Source organism: Pan paniscus, chromosome 8 (genome assembly GCF_029289425.2).
Source record: "Pan paniscus chromosome 8, NHGRI_mPanPan1-v2.0_pri, whole genome shotgun sequence".
Lineage (NCBI taxonomy): Eukaryota > Metazoa > Chordata > Mammalia > Primates > Hominidae > Pan > Pan paniscus.
This window is the reverse complement of record NC_073257.2, coordinates 90,644,529-90,661,778: the sequence shown is the minus strand read 5'-3', so window position 1 is coordinate 90,661,778 and position 17,250 is coordinate 90,644,529. Positions and strand designations below refer to the sequence as shown.

At 48.2% G+C, this 17,250-nt stretch overlaps 1 long non-coding RNA gene across 1 annotated transcript in view; it reads left to right on the top strand.

The window, feature by feature from the left end:
- The first annotated feature begins 12,347 nt into the window (after positions 1–12,347).
- The window catches only part of LOC117974647 (uncharacterized), a 77,034-nt gene continuing 72,131 nt past the window's right edge, over positions 12,348–17,250 (top strand). Inside the window, exon 1 of the long non-coding RNA XR_004664728.3 lies at positions 12,348–13,104. This is a non-coding gene — a long non-coding RNA (uncharacterized LOC117974647). The remainder of the gene's footprint in view (positions 13,105–17,250) is intronic.

The window sequence follows — 17,250 nt, the reverse complement described above, 5'->3', positions numbered from 1 at the left end:
GAAAGAAAGAAGAAAGAAAGGAAGGAAGGAAAGAAAGAAAGAAAGGAAGAAAAAGAAAGGAAGGAAAGAAAGAAAGAAAGAAAAGAAAGAAAGGAAGGAAAGAAAGAAAGAAGGAATGAAAGAAAGAAAAGAAAAGAAAGAAAGAAAGAAAGAAAAGAAAGAAAGGAAGGAAAGAAAGAAAGAAGGAATGAAAGAAAGAAAAGAAAAGAAAGAAAGAAAGAAAGAAAGAAAAGTAACGTCAGATGTCTTGCAGAAGTTCAGCAGAAGCACAATTACAAAGGGCAGGAGGGAAGAGCATGCCCCCAGGGGAAAATGCCCTGTACTCTGCCTGGCACTATGGCACTGGCTTTTCTAGATCTCCACCCTCCCAGGACTCCCACTTCCTCTCTCCTCAACTCCTACCTCCGGCCCTTCCCCACAGGGCTTTGCTTACCTCCCTTTGACCTAATATTGGACATGTGTTATCTGCCTCTGGCTGCAAGGTGAGCAGAAGGGGGTCCAGAGTCAGGGATTGGATGACTCACTCTACCATTTACTCCTACTTGGACATGTCCTTAACCTTTCTGATCCTAAAATCCCTCACCTACAAAATGGACAGAATATGCCCTGTTCTTCCCTCCTTCAAGGGTTATTTGTAAAACTCAAAGGAGATAGTGGATGGCAACATGCCTTGTAAATCCAAGGATGGTGCAAAGGGAAGGTTAATTGGTCAGTGTCACCACCACTATTACTAAAATATTTTCTCCTTGCTATTTGGTGTAGGGGAAAGGGCAAAGTCTTCTAGAGTGTTCACTAAGTGTGTAAAGGATGAGGGATCAACACCAATGGCTCAGCAGCCCAAAGCTTCTCTGTAGACTTTATAAACAAAAGGGATTTGACACCGGAAATGACTGGACCAAAACCCTAGAATCCTTGAGTGTAGGCCCCTTGAGAGCCAGCCTGACTGGCAGCCCTTGCAGATGAGAAACTTTCAGTCCCAAAGTGGAGGAGGATGTGTTGAGGTCACACCACAAGTCAATGAAAGATGGGATCCTAGTGCTTTACAGCCCCCCAAGCTCTTCTCCTGTCACCAGCCTTCAACAACACTCATTTGAGGGGCCCCAAGGAGATTCCAGGAGATGAGATTAGAAGCTACAAAAATATTGATCTTCAGGCCGGGCGTGGTGGCTCACACCTGTAATCCCAGCACTTTGGGAGGCCGAGGTGGGAGGATCACGAGGTCAGGAGATTGAGACCATCCTGGCTAACATGGTGAAACCCTGTCTCTACTAAAAATACAAAAAAATTAGCCAGGCATGGTGGTGGGCACCTGTACTCCCAGCTACTTGGGAGGCTGAGGCAGGAGAATGGCATGAACCCGGGAGGTGGAGCTTGCAGTGAGCCGAGATTGCGCCACTGCACTCCAGCTGGGATGACAGAGTGAGACTCCGTTAAAAAAAAAAAAATTGATATTCAAAAACATATACGAATATAAAATCCAAGGGAACAAAGCCACCCTTAAAGGCTCCACCTGTAGTTCATTAACATTCACTCAAGTGGTTTGTCACAGTAGGTTGGCATTTTGGGGGGCAATGGGGAGGGGAAGTCTGTTCCACACCTTCATTTCCAGGGAAGCTTCCCCAATTTTGAATCTGCCTGGGAAACCTTGAGTCCGCAGTCCTGTTTCTAGGTGAGGAACTTTGGAGTCATCTGTAATTCTCCTCTCTTCATTCCACAAGGCAGGAATCCTTGACTGCTGGTCCCTGGTGACCCTATAGATTTGTTACCTGTGCCTGACTCACCGCAGCACTCAATGAATCACACTGCTGCATGAATGCATTTGTTGACTGAGTCCCCAAAGGGTGAACTGACTTTCCCAAGCACTAGGTGGCAGGGGCTGAGGAGAAAACTGCTTCCTCCCTCCTTCCTCTTATATGCAATTCATAGAATCACAGGATGTTCAAGACAAACAGACCTGTGTAGATCACATTCTTCCCCAACATCAAAGCCCTCTGATTTCCTCGGGTACCTTTCTTGGCAGCCACACTGAGCATTTTCAGTCACTCATCATTCAACAAATATTTGAGGAGTGCTTATTTTATACAAAGAGGAAAGTTAAGTAATGCAACATCTCTGACCTCCAAATCCCTTTCCACCTCTAACATCCTCCGGGCCTGGATGAAAATCCCAATGGGGTTGGTAACCTGCCCGCAGCTGCAGCCAGGTACAACATGGGAATCCCAGCAGCCGCTGGTTGGTCCGTGGCATGTCAAGCTCTGGCTTTTCTGGGGAAGGTATTTTCATCAGGAAACTACATTTGGCCTAAAATGCTGAACCTTACATAGGGTTGAGGGTGAGTATTAGCAGCTCTGCCCACAGAGCTGCATTACAATTTGCAGAGTTTCTGAGAGGCGGCTGGGATCTGAGTGCCAGGGTAGTGACAAGCCCTTCGTCTTGGGGACACAGCATCCCCCAGGGCTTGGGAGCATCAAGATAGGTCCGTGTAATTCCTCACAATGACACAACTCAAACCTCAGAGCTACTGGTTTCCTATAGCCTGGTTGGGGAACCAAGGTTTAGCTATCAGCATCCATTAAACAGAAAAAAACTCCAGCAAGCCTTCTTATGCTAAACAGGAGGAAACCCAGGCCCAATGAGGTTAAACAGCATGCCCTGGCCACAGCTCAAGCAGTGAAACAGACAAGACCTCTGCACCACTGGTTCATTGTTGGACACACGGACACCCCCTTTTTCAGGGGTAACATGGAGCTGTATAGTTTCACTTCAAGCTATGTGTGAGTAGCCTCTATTATTGGTATGTGGTTGAGAAATTGTTTTTCAGTGAGGAAAGGATTAAGTCCATTTTGGGACATCCTATGATAGAATATATATAGCCAGTAAAAATAACATCTTTAGAAAATATTTCAAGGCGTGTGACAATATTCATGATCGAATGTTAAATGGAAGTAGCAGGAGGCCAAATTATATGTGCACAAGGAACCCTGATATTGTGGCTATATACCACATTTCCTCCATTGTAACAGCATTGATATTGAGAGGCATCACTGGCTTCATAATAGTTCAGAAAAAAGGAAAACATTAAATCTACTATAAGAAGGATCCTGATTTCAAAAACATTAAAATACAAAGAATGTACAACCAAGAAGAAAGGAAATGTAGCATAAATACATCATGCAAATGTATGTATGTGTGTGCACATGTGTGAGTTCATAAGATTCACGAGAAATACATAAAACATGGAATGATGGTTATCTCTGGGGGAGAGATTTTTATTTTATTTATTCTTTTCAGTATTTTTCAATTTTGTTTCTGATGTGTGTGTATATACTAATTTTTTGAATCAGAAAAAAATAAACTTTGTCTGTAGAACAGTCAAAGCAAATATAGGGAAAATACACATGATTTTTTGACTTACCCAGGGCAATTTCCACTTTCCAGTCTCTATACTTTCTCAGCGTTTCATTTCGTTATGTTTCTATCCTCTGGTTTTTAAGCACAGTTTAGCATTCCCTCTTCCATGAACCGTAATAAGGTTCCCGTAATGCCTTTCCCCACTCTGCTGCATTTTAGCAGTACCAACATCTCTTAGGAAAATCAGGTACAATGTCATAACGCAGGTGCCACCAGCATGTTTAAGATCCCACTCTGCACTGCAAGCAGAGTTCTTTGTCAAACGTCCACCTGGGAAAAATTACCCAGACTCCAGTGTTAAGAGACTCTGCTCTTTTTTGAGAAAATAGTGTGCTTTGGATTTTTACTCTGAAAAATCACAAATATTGTCTTGACTATATAATCTTTCCTTTTTTCCCCACCTGCTAAGAAACTCGGAGTCAAATTTGAAACTCACTATGGTAACTCTGTTGGTCTCTAGGGTGGGGTTATTCGTGTGCTGTTTTCCTTTGGTTCTGATTCTTGAGATAAAAGATTTGATTTGACTCTCTGTGTTCTCTTGTAAGAAGCTGCAAATCATTAATGGAAAAGGCAGAAAATAAATAAATACATAGAATTATTTTCTGTGAAATCTTATTCCTCTGTGAAACCTTTCACTTCTCCCTTTTTAGTACGCACTATATCCTGTCTACCAATCAATCTTGTTAGTTACACTTCTAAACTATGTTCCATATATGTCCACTTTCCTCATCTCCTCTGCCATCCTGCTGGTCCAAGCCACCAGCATCCCTACTGGACAGTAACAACAGTCTCCTCACTCGCCTTTCTGCGTCTTCTCTTGTCCCTCCTCTGTTCCATGTATCTCCTCAGAGAACACCTTTGGCCACCCAAAAAAAGCCGGACCCCCATTCATCCTCTCTCTCAGATGTCACCCTATTTTACTACCCTTGTAGTGCTTACAATGCTTGAAATAATCTTCATGTGTTTGTTTACTTGTTTGTTTTCTTTTCTCTCTCTTCTTCCCATCCCCAAAACGAGAGCTCTATCCTGCCAGATGCTACATTCTCAGTGCCCAGGACCACCTGGCACATTGCGAGTTCTCAGTATTTGCTGATATCAATGAAAGGCCCCCTCATCTCCAGCATCCCCCTAACCATGGGCAGTAATTCCCCAAGCATGTGTTTGCATTTTCAAACCATGAGCAAATCTCCCTTCTGCTAGCCCCTCCGACCTCTCAGCAAGGGGCTTGCCTAACCTGTCTGTGGTGGGAGAGTTTCCACAATCTGTGCCTCATGGGAGATGGGACTAAAGGCTGGTGAGGGAAGCAGATGACAGTGGTGATGAGGACCCGCTCAGGACCCCCGTCAGCAGGACTGGGATCTCTGGAAAGGTCCAGAGAGGCCTGCGGCCCCACACATTATCCCAAGGATCACCCCCTATCCTTTCTCATTAATTCATTTGCCAGACATTCAAAAACCGTATTAAAATTATTTGCCCTAAAGGAGCGAAACTTCCCAAAGAGACCTCACACACTCTATGAGACTTGTTCCTGGAGATGAATTTTCTCCAAGGCAATAAATAGCCATGTCCTTCTTTTCTCTGGCTGTCTCCTCCTTCCAGGAACTGGATGTGTAGGTTCCACTAAGACCAGAGCTCTTGCCCTGACATTCCCTTTTTGCTAAGAAGACTTCCTGGTTCATCAGCTTGCAGGAGACTCTCTCTGCTCTTCTCTGTCTGGGCCCCAGGAAGACATTTATAGGGGTTCAGGGAGAAGCCCCCCAACCTCCTCTCAGAAGACATTTTACCCAGTTATTCCAGGGACTAGAGACGATCCCTAATTCCTCTTTAAGACCTCTTATTTTGGGCCCATCAGTGCAAACACAGGCCAAGGTATCATCCCAGGTGACCTGTGGTTTCCAAGCTCAATATGCAAGCCACTGTGGTCTCCCCACATTAAGTAACTTCCCTGGGAGATGGTTGGGGCAGTGACTGGCCTGGGGGTTGCAGGCCCTGGAAAAATCCCCTTTGTGTCGTAGGAATATCAGTACTTGCAGAAGGATCAGAGCAGCCGAGAGAAGAGTGCTAAGGGTCGGCCCCATCTGTGAGCGTGTGAATAGGGTGGGGCAGGAGAGAGGGCCAACACTTTGTCTTGGGGATTTGGAGATTTTGGATCTCAGAGGATTTGGTATATGAACCCCAGGTAGCTTCAGTACCCTCCTGGGCGCCCCCCCAAACCCATCCCTCCAACCCTAGGCACTGCCCAGAACTCCAGGAAACCCTTGAAGGAGGCTCTAGTTCAGGCTCACCAATTTGAGGGACTTCAAAAACATAGTAGGAGGTTAGTGCTAAACATCCACTGTCCCCAGGTATAGCTAAGGCAGCTGAGGCAGAGAGTTATGCAGCAGACTAGGAGACCAGCCTGAGTCCAAGGCTGCACTGAATCTGGGTATGAGATTTCCATTTCCCTCTCTCTTCCTGCAAGGCCCAGCTGAAATCTGTGTCATACACATGTATGAAATATTTAAGCCTCTCCCAAGGAGCATCATGTCACTTCTAAATCAATTTATTCTAATCTAATCCTCATCTGCCATGGTTTTCTGGGCCAGCGCCATCAAGAAAACCTCTTGGCAGGTGAGAGAGACTGAAAACACAGGGCATTTGTTTTTAATAGGTCCTCTACAGCCAGCAGTTTCCAATACAGCAAAGTCCACACACGCATGAAATACGACTGCTCCTTGGAGATGACCCCTGACGTGCTCTGAGACCCATGCTTGCCATGGGTGGTGCTTGCCAAACTGTGAGCATAAAGTCCTCAGAAGCACCTTAAAACTGCAACAAACACCAAGGTGAAGTGAGGCAGGCGAGGATGCCCGGCCAACAGCAGGGGGAAGGCTGGAGGAGGCCTGTTGTCATGTTACCAAGTGGCCTTTTAATATCTTCAGCCGTAAAAGGCACTGTTAACTCCATCTCTGCCTGGGCTTCAATAGGATTTGCTTTTTCCCAGCTCCTTTTGTTTCGACAGAAATGCTCCAAAATGCAGAAAGAGGCTTCACCTTGCTTTTCCATCAGGCGCAGCTGTGGAGCTCTAGACGCAGTTGGGCTCAAGGCACAGGGAGCTTCGGGAATTCTCATGGTGGCTGCAGTGCCCTGTGTGCCAGGGGAGGGGCTATGGGAGCCACTCCCACTGGACCCAAAATTCTCTGACCAAAGCTTCCTTCTTTATAGAGCTGTCTGCTCCTGCTGTGCCATCACCAGCCCTTCCCAGCCAAAATTCCCACCAGGCCCCCAGGCCTGCGCCAGCTGCGCACAGGGCAGGAGGTATATCCATAGCTCTGCCCAAGGGGTGGGGCTGTGAGGGACCCTCAACATCAAACCTGACAGCCTGGCAGAAATGAGTCTGGGACTTTCGAGTCCAACTCACCCATGCTGGGCCAGCCCTGCTCAAAAGGTAGGGCTTCCTCCGTATAGGATCTCCTTGACTACAGAAACTCTCAAATTCTGTTTTCTGGGGTGGAGAGGATTGAGGTCCTACCTGGAAACCAAACTGAGTGAGTGGCTGTGTCTCTTGCATGCCCAGGGACTCTCCCAAACTGTCAGGAACCTGACACTTCCCTTGAGTGGGAATTTAATGTTGGAGAACCTAGGCTTGAACAGAATAAGGTAGAATTGAGTTCAAATCTCATCTCTGGCACATCCTGGCTGTATGATGTCAGAAATCACATTTCAGGGCCTTAATCTGTCTATCAGGAAAACAGGTGTAATGACATGAATCTCCAGCTGAGAAGTAAATGTGATCACTCACAGAGGATGCTCTACACGCTGCCTGGCAGTGGAAAGTCTCTCTGCATGGCAGGGATTATGGGTGTCCCTTTGTGGCACAAAATCCAGTTGTCCTTTCCTTTAGAGGCATGCGGAAGACATTCCTGCCCCTGGTAGTCAGTGACTATTGGCCATTTGGTGGTGATCTGTGTCACCCGAGTGTAGGGTGTGTAAGGACAGGCATGCTTTTAACACAGTCTCTCCCCCTTCCTTGGTAAGCCACCTTTTGCAATGGCAGCATCACTAGATGATGAGGGGTCTCACCAGGCTGGATCTCTGAGACAGTACGTGGAGCAGAGCCCTTTACCAGCTCCTGCAGGGACTGGCATGTAAGCCAGAAATAAACCTTTATTGTATTAAGCTATGGAGTCTGGTTACTTGAGCATGACTCAGTGCATCCTGCAAATACAGCATGCGATTCCCTAGCCACCAAGTCAGTACCAAGCCTTTGCTCTTCATTCTGCATGTTGGACATAGGGCTTGGAGGCCCTGGGCCCTCCCTCTCCCCCTCCTCCCTGACAGTGAGCTGTAGCTCTCAGCCACTCCCTACCCACATTGCCTCCCCTCCCTGCTGGCCCTCATTGCTGAGGTCTGAGCAGGCTTGGGCCTGGACCAGAGGAAAGGGTGGCAGAAGCCAGGAAGAGCGCTGTCTGGAGCTCCAGATGGACCTGCCCTCGGGGGCTAAAGTGCTCTGCTTGACTCAAAGCCCAGGGCAGCAGAAGTGCCCAGCACAGGCTGGCTGCATCTGCAGCCTCCTGCCCCTGGCACTGTGGTTGTAAACTCCTTCCCATAGAGAAGCAGAGAAAGGTCACACTGACCTCTTGTTTCCTCTGAATCAGCCAAATTTTCACTCCTCTGTTGAGGTCTGAACACTAAACAGTGCCTTTTACGGCTGAAGATATTTTCCATAGGGCTGTAGAAAGTGAGCTAGAGGGACTGTCCACACCAATTCCATAGTACAGAGTAGGAAACTGAGGACTGAAGAAGGATGGGACTTGCCCAGTAGCAATGATTGTCATGAGACCAGAATCTTGCTACCAGCATAAGCACTGAGCACAAATGTCAATTAATTTTATTTTTCTAGAATCTGGAACTTGCTTTGTCCAGAGCTAAGTGGTTTAGCCAAAGAGATAGCTTCTGCTGACCAGGAATGTGATGTCCATTCTGAAAAGACCACAGCTCGTCCTAGCCAGAGAGCGAACCCAGAGAGCGAACCCAACCTGCATGGCTGAGCCTGCCTGGCTGTCCAGCAGGGCATGAGCTTTCTGTGTGCTCAGGAGGGAGGCCTTGTGGTGGGTCCTCTGCATCACCACCCCCAGTGTTCTCCACTTATTCTGAATCATTTCTTCCAGAAGTAAAAACGCCCAAAAATTAATGACTCTGAGGCAAGAAGAGCCCTTGAAGACTGCATAGATGGCTGCCACTTGGGGCCTCTCCATGGCCCTCTCACCAAGCAGTCATCGAGCCTCTGGCTAAAGCCCTGCTGTGATGGGCAGCTCACTACCTCCCACGGTGGTTATTCCATCATGGGCTTTGTCTCAACATCTAAGTGTGATGTCCCCTCTCTGCTCCAGATCTGCCCTTTGGACCATGTTAAACCCCTCTACACCTTGACAGCCCTTCTAGAATGGGAGGCCCCCTGTGAATCTTCTCCATCTGGGCATGAACAGTCCAAGGCTATCAGCTTTCTTCACGGAACTCAGTGTCCCATCTCCTCACCTCCAGCCCCCTTGCTGCTCAAAGAATGCTCTGGCAGCATGGATATCACCTGTGATCATGTAGAAATGCAGCGTATCAGGCCTGCCCCAGACCTCCTGAATCATTATCTACATCTTAAGATCCCCAGGCCCAGTGTGGTGCTCATGCCTGTAATCCCAGGGCTTTGGGAGGCTGAGGCAGGAGGATTGCTTAAAAGGCCAAGAATTCAAGACTAGCCTGGGCAACACAGCAAGATGTAGTCACCACAAAAAAATTTTAAAATTAGCAGAGTATGATGGCATGTACCTGTAGTCCCAGCTACTCAAGAGGCTGAGGAGGTTAAGGTTGCAATGTGAGCCATGATTGTGCCACCGTACTCCAGCCTGGGCTACAGAGTGAGACCCTATCTCTAAAACAAACAAACAAACAAAAACAACAACAACAACAAAAACAAGATCCCCAAATGTTTCCTGGCCACATGAAGTGTGGGAAGCGCTGGCCTAGACACCTCCCACTGTCCATGTAGCTCTTAGAGTAGAGGTTCCAGAATGCAGCTCTCTCTCAGGAATGCAGGGCAGGACTCTCACCTCTCTCTCCTAAGCATTCTTTAGAGCTGCAGAACCCTGACCACACAAAGGATCCTGGGTCCACCCAGATCTCAGAGTTGTCTTCACGGGAACTGTTCCCACACTGCATCTCCCAGCCTGGGTTGGGGGGAGTTGGTATGTGTTGGGTCAGGTGTTGACACTTACATTTGCCAAATTAAACACCACTGTTCTTTCAGCTGTGTCTCACCTACTATTTAACCCATCAGCTTTCAAATCTGCCTGCACATTAGGATCACCTAGTGTACTTTTGATACAATCTCTGATTCCAAGACCCCTTTCCAGAAGACTTGAATAGACTCTCTGGGGAGTCTATTTTGTGGGTGTCAGGTCTTTTTTTTATGCTTCCCAGGCAATTCTAATATGCCATTAGAATGGAGAGCCACTGGTTTACTACATCTATTAAGAAGTGAATTTTATTTATTTATTTTTCAACCACACTCTGGGATCCATCGGTGTAGTCAGCTCACTTCTGACTGTGACTCTGGGCTCATGGGCAAGGTACCTATTGGCTACTGCCACAACATTGCTGTGTAACAAACAACCACAAAATCTGAGTGAATACAATAATAAACACTGTGCTGGCCAACCTAGGCCATGGTGGCTTGGTGGCCCTCCTAGATTATGGAGCTGGGTTAGCCATGCTACTAACTGCAGGTGTGTGGGTAGGGTGACCCGCTTTTCCCAGTTAGCCCAGGACTTTCTTAGTTTGAGTGCTGAAAGTCCCAAGTCCCAGGATATGCCTAGGTCCTGGGAAAACCGGGATGGTTGAATACCCATCCATGGTCGGCCTGGGTAGCTCTGCTCCCTGTGTCTCATCCTCCTTGGACCAGCAGGCTAGCCAGGCATGTGCCTTTCAAGATGTTGGCAGAGACTCAAGAGAGCAAGTGGGCCCAAGAGAGACCCAGCCTCGAATGGGCTCACTGCCACCGCCCAGCACAGGTTAGCTTTGTCCACCATGTTGGCCAGAAGTCTCCAGTCCCAGTTAGACTTCTTCCTTACAGATTTAGCCTGGCTCCAGGCTCTGGCCATCTTTCTGGATCTTTCTTCAGGCATCTGGCATGTTGTCCAAAGCCAGTTACACAGCTGAGCCCAAAGTGAAGGGGCATGGAAAAATATTCCACCCACAATGAGGCCATGGCAGGCATGTCGATGCAGAGAGGGCTAAATAATTGGAGCCAATCATTCCATCTCCCACAGGCAGAGAGGCTCTGGCTTCCAAATGTGGATGACCTTAAGTCCTTCCTTGGCTGCCAACTCTCTCTGGGGAGCCCAGTTGCAGGGCCAGAGACCTTCCCAACTCCCACTCCCGCCCAGCTCCTAAGACACATACTGCTCTGGTGCCTCATTGCCTGTGTGGCTTCAACCCTCTCTCCCTCTTCCTCTCCTCCTTCCCTTGCTTTTTCTTCATCAGGTATTTAGAGGCGCCTGGAAAGGGAGGGATGATCTTGTGTCAGCCTCATGAGCTATCTTGACCTGCGCCAAGTAAATTTCAACATAACAAACTTAGCCCTACTTCAGCCTGGCAGGCTCTCTTGGATCCTGATTCATTCACCTCCAGTACATTCCCAGTTGCCTCCAGCTCTGCATCCTGCCCATATTTTTCATGTATCAATAAGCCAGATGTCAGCCAGGGCTTTTGGGCCCTGAGTATTCAGGCACACTTGGCTGTAACCCCCAACTCCAAGACATGTAATCCTCCAGAGATCCCCAGGCCTTGACTTTTTCCCACTCCCAGAAGAATCATGCAAACATCCCCAGACCGATCTGATGCCCCCAGAAGCTCACATGTCATAAATGTAACTGTGCTGAGGCCACTGTGGGAAGGACAGGGTCACGTCACTAACCTCACAGTCCAACAAACACCCCAAGCTCTGGTTCCTCCATCCCCTCCTTCTTCTCCTTCCTGGTCCCATCCTGCAAATCCCCTCCCTGTTCCTCCTGTTGGGTCATTCCACCTCCACTCAGACCCATGGAGAGCTCAGCTTTTGTCCTGAGAGGAACTTGAGGAAATGTTTCCCTGATCTCATTACATGTCGATTATTTCTGACCATGTTTTAGGTCCCTGGGCTCTATCTTTCCCCAGCCACCCAGCAAGCTTCTGGGCTCTGATCCCAATTAAGAGCAGTAAAGCACGAAGAATGGCTAGGCCTTCAGGGGAAAAAATTTGAAAAGATCTTCATTGCTTTAAACATTATGTGGGCTGACTCACCCTGCATCCCTAAATTTATGACTGTGGTCTCCACAAAATAGGAGCAAAAGGACGCTGACCTTATACCCCAGCCGGACACCTTCCACCCTTATTCCTGCAGCCCACCTACAGCTTGCCCCCAACTAACCAGCCAGGGCTGGACCACAGAGTCAGGGTGGCAGTGTAGGTGAAACTCAGCACTTCCAAGTCTGGATGCAGGTCCTGGCTCTGCCACTTAGAGGCTGACTGTGCCTGGATAAGTCTCTTACCCTCCCAGGATCCCACTTGTTGCTGGGGTGATACCCACTAGGTGGAGAGGTTATGGAAAGTGCATCTAAGAAATAGCACCAGCGGAGGTGCCTCAAAACCTGAAAAGCACCACACCAACGCAAGGCACTGTTCTTCCTGTATGCTGAGTTCAAGAAATGAGGCTGATTTCAAAACTTACTCGTAGTAAGTTTCTAACTAGAAAGGAGATCCACTGTCACAAAAAAACACATGTCTCATCTCCAAGCCAAATAAAATGGGTTTCTGGCTGGGCCCCGCTGGTGGCATGTGATGGGGCTCCTGCCTCTGGCAGAGCTGACCAAGAGGGCGGGCTCCACTCTCCACTCCCCAGCCTCTGGGTCTTGGGAGTGCAGGGGGCCAGGCAGCTGCAGGCAGGAGGGCAGGAGGATTTGAGCAGCTGGGCTAAGGTCAGGCACAGAGGCTTGGGCTCAGCAGACAGCCAAATGCTCGGCCCAGCTGCTACTGCCTCTTTCTGGGCCCTGTGCAGGAGGCAGATGCTGGCTGCCAGGCTGGCGGGCTCCCCTCCACAGCTGCAAGGCCACCCGGGCCCAGGGGTCTGCTCTTCCCTCTCCTCCTGCTGAATGGCATTCTTTCCTTTTCTTTCTCTGTCTCCTCACTCTCCCTTTCCTTCTATACCTTTTCTCCCTCATCTCTTTGTGTCTTCATTTCTGTCTTTGTCTTATCCTATGTCTCTCTTCTTTGTATTTATTCCCTCCCTCTCTCAGTTTCTTGGCCTCTCTTCATCTCTCTGTCTCTGGGTTAAAAGTTGTAGGAAAAGGATAGGAGGTGGGGCCCAAGAGGAATCCCAGATGAAACTGAGCTGAGCTCCTACTACGATTTCAATGTCTGTGTTTCCCCAAAATTTATATGTCGATCCCTAATCTCCAGTGCAATAGTATTAGGAGGTGGGGCCTTTGGAAAGTGACTAGGTCATGAGAGTGGAGCCCTCATGAATGCAACCATAAGAGAGGCCTAAGGGAACTGTTTGCCCCTTCTGCCATGTGAGGTCATAGCTACAAGGCGCTGTCTATGAATGTATGAACAAGAAAGTGGGCTGTCATCAGACATCACACCTGCCACCACCTTGATCTTGAACTTCCAGCCTCCAGAACTGTGAGTAATAACTTTCTGTTGTCTATAAGCCACCCAGTCTATAGTACTTTGTTATAGTAACCTGAACAGACTAGGACAGATCCCATCCTGTCCCAATCAAGAGAGATTTAGGAGGGTGTCTGGAAATAGGTTCAACTTTGGAGTTGGGGGCAACATAGATCTATGGACTCTTCAAAGACATCCTCAAAGAATGAAGCCAGGCCCCTGCACTTGCTCCTGGGACACAGGAAGCCCCACAGTATTCAGTTCTCACTGATACCATAAGGACTCTCTCATCAACAAACATTCTTTGGGGCTTTTCTAAGTCCAGAGTGTGTGCTGGGGCTAGGGGATGAGGAGGGATGAGGCAGGGGCCCTGCTCTGACAGAGCTCCCACATGCAGGGCAGGAGAGAGTTAAATGAGCAACTACATAGTTAGATGTGCCCTGTAAATGGTATCCAAGGGGTAGGGCCAGGACAGAGGTGGAGCCACTTACGCACACTGGAGAGGCAGTGTTGAAGCTGAGCCTAGAATTAGTTAGAGGAGTTTTATAGGCCATAAAGAAGAATCTGCCTGGGAAGCATGGACATTTTCTCCCATCTAGGTGCAGAGGAGCAAGGGGGTATGGCAGAGGATGACACAGGAAAGGGGACTGAAGTCCCATCATGCAGTAAGGACTTTGTAAGGCAGAGGTAATGGGTAGCCCTCAAATGCTGGGAGCCATAGGGCTGTGGCGGGGAGGCCCTTGTCCATCTGTGAAATGGGAAAATGATCCTTTCCCTCTCCCCCTCCCTTCCACGGAGCAGGAGAAATGAATAAAGAGGCTGTGCCGCCATTGCCGTTGGCCAAGCAGAAAAGGGAGGGCGTGGGCTTGGCTCTCGATGCTGGGAAAGGGCCTCATTATGAGCTGGTTTCATTCATAAAGAAGGTTGTCATGGACCACACAATGGGGCTTAGTTTCTAAGTTAAGAGGAAAAGCTAATTTTAAAGTTGCTTCTTCTGTGACTGGGAGGAGGAGGTGGTGGCTGTGAGGCCAAAGAACAGAATATTAGCGAAGGATGAAATAAAAGTGGTGCCTTTGGCAATCTGACTTTGTCCCAGCTTTGGGGCCATTCCCCTGTCCACTGAGCCTGCCCTGCTATGTCTATCCTTGCCCAGGCATGCACCCAGAGCTTTACCTCCCTCCCTGCTCCAAAAGGGCTCTAAGATATGAAGAATGAAGAGGTAGCCAAAGCTATCATTGTACAAGTGGGGAAACTGAGGACAAGATGGGGGAAGATTGTTGCCCAAGGTCACAGAATATGCTAGAGCTAGCTCTGTGATGCACAGGTGCATCTGTCACCTTCAGGGGTAATGTCACTCCTGGCTCCCTTTTGGGGTTGGAGTTGTGTGATTTGCAAGTGGACCTTGAGCATGAGCTGAGACCTGAATGTGATCCATGCCAGGAAATCCAACTTGGAAGCAGAAACTGCTTCTGAAGATCACTGTGGATGCCTATAGCAGGTCCCTTCACTGTCACACTCACTGACACTTTGGTCTGTACAGCCTTCCAGTGAGGACAGTCACCATGTCTGCATTCCAGATGAGGAAACTGAGGCTCATGGAGGGTAGGGGTCCTGAGTCAATGCTGGGACTCAAACTGGAGACTTCCAGCTCTAAAGCTCTTAAAGCCTTTTCTCCATCCTGTCAGATACATGTGGATATTTTCACTTGAACATTGTACATGTGATGTGGGCATAGATAGTATATATGTATTTATAATATACATACATGTATGCACATACATGCATGTGCACACATAGAGTTTTTAAATCTCCACTGGCTGCCCTTGCCCTGTGTTGCATAGAAAATTAGTATATTGGTGCAGCCACTAATCCCTTTCATTTGGATGCAAGCAAATGACAGGATCAGTCTCCATCGCTGCCACGGCTAAACCCCAGGGCTCCCCTAGTGCCTTGAATAAGAGTCAAGATGACCCACTTTCTCCAGCTATTCCCTGTCTCTGGGCTGCTTTGGCTGGGAAACTGTCAGTCTGGTAAATATCAGAGGCTTAGCAGAGCGGATTCCTGCTTCCAAGACTGCCCCTTTTTGGCTGTGCAGTCTGGCTTATAGAACTAAGCCCCAGGGTCCTGCCCCAGGGCTAGGGTTCAGTTGCCCACATGCAGGCAGGGCCTGTCTGCCTAGCACACTGGTGTCCACAGAAATGTCCACATAAGACGGAGGGCACTCATTGCCTCTACAGGCATTGCCTCGGTGTCCAGTCTGTACAAGTGCTCAGGATAAGAACTTAAAAAGACACAGGGTCTGCCCTGGTGAAAGGAGGTTGTCATGAAAACAAACCCAGAAATAAATGGCAGAGCAAGCCAAGTGTTCTCTGAGCACAGAGGAGGGAACAATTAATTCTGCCGGGAGGATCAGGGAAGGCTTCTCAGAAGTCTCTAGAGTGGAGACTGGAATGTAAATTAGAACTGCCACATGGAGAAATGAGGGAAGAGTATCCCAGTTGGAAGGGACAGCATGGGTTGAGGCACGGAGGCAGGAAAGAGCAAAGGCAATGTGAACAAGAGTGGCAGAGGGCAGCTGCAGCTAGATCCTGACAAGCCTTAGACCCTGGAGGAGGGGAGACACTTCTGTCCTCCAGGCACAGGTCAAAGGATGCAGAGAAGTTTTACGCAGAGGAGCTGCAAAATCCAGGCAGCCTACCAAAAGGCCCTGGCTTCACCTCAAACCTCAGTGCCAGCCCATATCTGAGCCTTTTTCTGCCCCAGTGACCTCACTCCCCACCAGTGGGTGCTCTGATGCTCTCTCCTTTCTTCCTGGAACTTTCCTTCCCATTGAGTATGGAGCATTTTCTTTCAGATACCAAGCACTTCTAAGTGTGAATGTTGGTAACTGCAACTTTCCTTGCAAGGGCATTTACCTGAGGCAGGAGAGAGGGAAGGATGCCCAGAATTCCCAAAGGCTGGTGCCTCAGGGTACACTTTCTGAGTTTTACAAGGACAACAGACCCCAGGCCTGACTTTGGACCTCTGGCCTCAAGCCTTCAGGAGCCAAGGTTAATGGAGGCGGTGGTCTATGTTGCCTGTTTCTGTGTTGATGGGGCCTTCCTGGAGCAAAGGCCAGCCACCCCTAATACCACCAGGTTATTTCGGGGATAGGTGGCCATCTCTGAGCCTGGAACCAGAGTGCTGTCTCTGAGTAGATGGCACAGCTGTTCCATTCTGCAAGGCCTCCTCACCAAGGTGGACATGTGGATGTGGAGGTGTAAAGAGGAACAGGCTAAGGAAGTAGCCTTGATGCCCCCTGGCTCAGCAGTTCTCACCCTCAGGGAGAGCCCTGCAGGTGCTCTGGGTCAGGCTCTCTGGCCCTGGTTAGGTGAGTGGCCATGGGCCTTGTGCATCTTCCTGGTTCTGAGGGAACCAGGATAAGCCACAAAGGCCCTGGAGGAGGAGTCAGCTGCTTTCTTAAGTCAACTCTTATAATTTTAATATAATGAACCACGAAAAGCATACTTTGACAAGCTCGGATAAATGTAAACACCTATGCACCTCCCACTACAATTAGAATTCAGAACATTTCCTGCATCCCTCTCCCCGAAGCTCCCTCCTTCCCCCTTGCATTCAATCTCTCTCTCCACCTCTGGCCCAGACAACCACACTCTGCTTTCTGTCACTATGGATTAGATTGGATTTTTCTAGTTTCGTGTACATGGAATCATATGATATTGCTTCTAGTCTTTGGGGCCTGGTTTCTTAGGCTCAGAATTCTGTTTCTGAGATTCCTCCTTGTGGACTGTATCGGTTATGCACTTTTTTCATTGCTGAGTAATATTCTATTGTGCAGCCATACTACAATTTGTTTATTCATTCACCTGTTGATAGACAATCTGGTTGTTTATAGCTTTTTGGATTTTTAAAAATAAAGTGGCTATATGAACATTTACAAAAAAGGCTTTGTGTGAACACACATTTTAATTTTTCTTGAGTAAATATACAGAGTGGAATTTCTGGATCACATGGTACATGGATGTTTAAACCTATAAGAAACTGCCAGTCTGTTTTCCAAAGTGGTTGTACCATTCTACATCCCCACAAGCAGTGTATGAGAGCTCCAGTTCCTACACATTCTTGCCAATATGTGACAGAGTCAGTATTTTTAATTTGAGT